This window comes from Malania oleifera, chromosome 2 (genome assembly GCF_029873635.1).
Source record: "Malania oleifera isolate guangnan ecotype guangnan chromosome 2, ASM2987363v1, whole genome shotgun sequence".
Taxonomy (NCBI): Eukaryota; Viridiplantae; Streptophyta; class Magnoliopsida; order Santalales; family Ximeniaceae; genus Malania; species Malania oleifera.
This window is the reverse complement of record NC_080418.1, coordinates 121,964,085-121,965,362: the sequence shown is the minus strand read 5'-3', so window position 1 is coordinate 121,965,362 and position 1,278 is coordinate 121,964,085. Positions and strand designations below refer to the sequence as shown.

Below are 1,278 nucleotides of genomic sequence, written 5' to 3'. Positions count from 1 at the left end.
GGGTGCAACAGACCCAATTCAGTGGATCACCACTTGATGATCTCAATAACCATCCGGCGATGTCTCTGGAGATTTGTGATACTGTAAAGATCAATAGTGTTACTGAAGACACCATTAGACAGAGATTGTTTATTTTCTCTCTGAGGGACAAGGCAAAAGGTTGGCTACAATCCTTACAACCAAGAAGTATCACTAGTTAGTAGGACATGACAGAAAAATTTCTAACTAAATTATTTCCACCTGCAAAAATGGCTCAACCCAGGAGTGAGATTGGTCAATTCAAGCAACATGATTTTGAATCACTTTATGAAGCATGGGAAAGGTATAAGGATTTGATTCGACACTGCCCACAACATGGATTGTCAGATTGGTTACTGATTCAGATGTTCTATAATGGGTTAAACGGGCAAACTCAAACTTTAGTTGATGCTACATCTGAAGGAACTTTGATTTCAAAGACACTTGAAGGCGCTACTGCTCTTTTTGAAGAAATGACCTCAAATAACTATCAATGGCCTACCAAAAGAACTATGGCTAAGAAAATTGTTGGGATTCATGAATTGGAGTTGTTTCCTGCACTTTCAGCTCAAGTTGCTTCTCTGTCTCATCAGATTTCAGCTTTGATCACCCAAAGGATACCACAAAGTGCAGAATATGTGGCAGCTACAAGTAGGACAGATTCGAGCAATAGAGCAAGTCAATAACATGTTCAATACTTCAACAATCGAAACTACTATTGTCATGGTGATCCTTTGCCACAATATTACCATCTAGGGCTTTGAAATCATGATAATTTCTCTTATGGAAATACAAGGAATGTGCTGCAACCTCCTCTAGGACTTGATAGTTATCAAGGTGAGAAGAGGATGTCACTTAAGGATGCCATGATATCATTTGTTGAGGAGACAAAAGCAAGGTTTAAAAATATTGATTCACGGTTGGACAACATTGAGACTCATTGCAACAATATGGGAGCCACTATGAAGAATCTTGAAATGCAAATTGGGCAATTGGCCATGACTATAAATTCCCAACAAAGAGGAACTTTTCCTAGGAACACATAATTGAATTCTAAGGAACAATGCAAGGCCATCACACTTAGGAGTGGAAAAGAAATTAAGAAGTCACCAGCAAAGGAAACCATGTCCACACCTACAACTGAAAAGAATGGTCAAACCAAGAATAAAGGGAAAGAAGAGGAGATTGTGGATGATACACATGGAGAGACTAACACGTCACTAGAAATTTCATTTCCTGATAATCCTCCTATTCTCTCTA

General features: G+C 38.7%; 1 non-coding gene across 1 annotated transcript; it reads right to left on the bottom strand.

Moving 5' to 3' along the window:
• Positions 1–255: 255 nt before the first annotated feature.
• On the bottom strand, positions 256–361 carry LOC131150065 (small nucleolar RNA R71). Its single transcript, XR_009135450.1, has one exon. It is a non-coding gene; the product is annotated as a small nucleolar RNA R71 (small nucleolar RNA).
• Between the last annotated feature and the right edge of the window lie 917 nt (positions 362–1,278).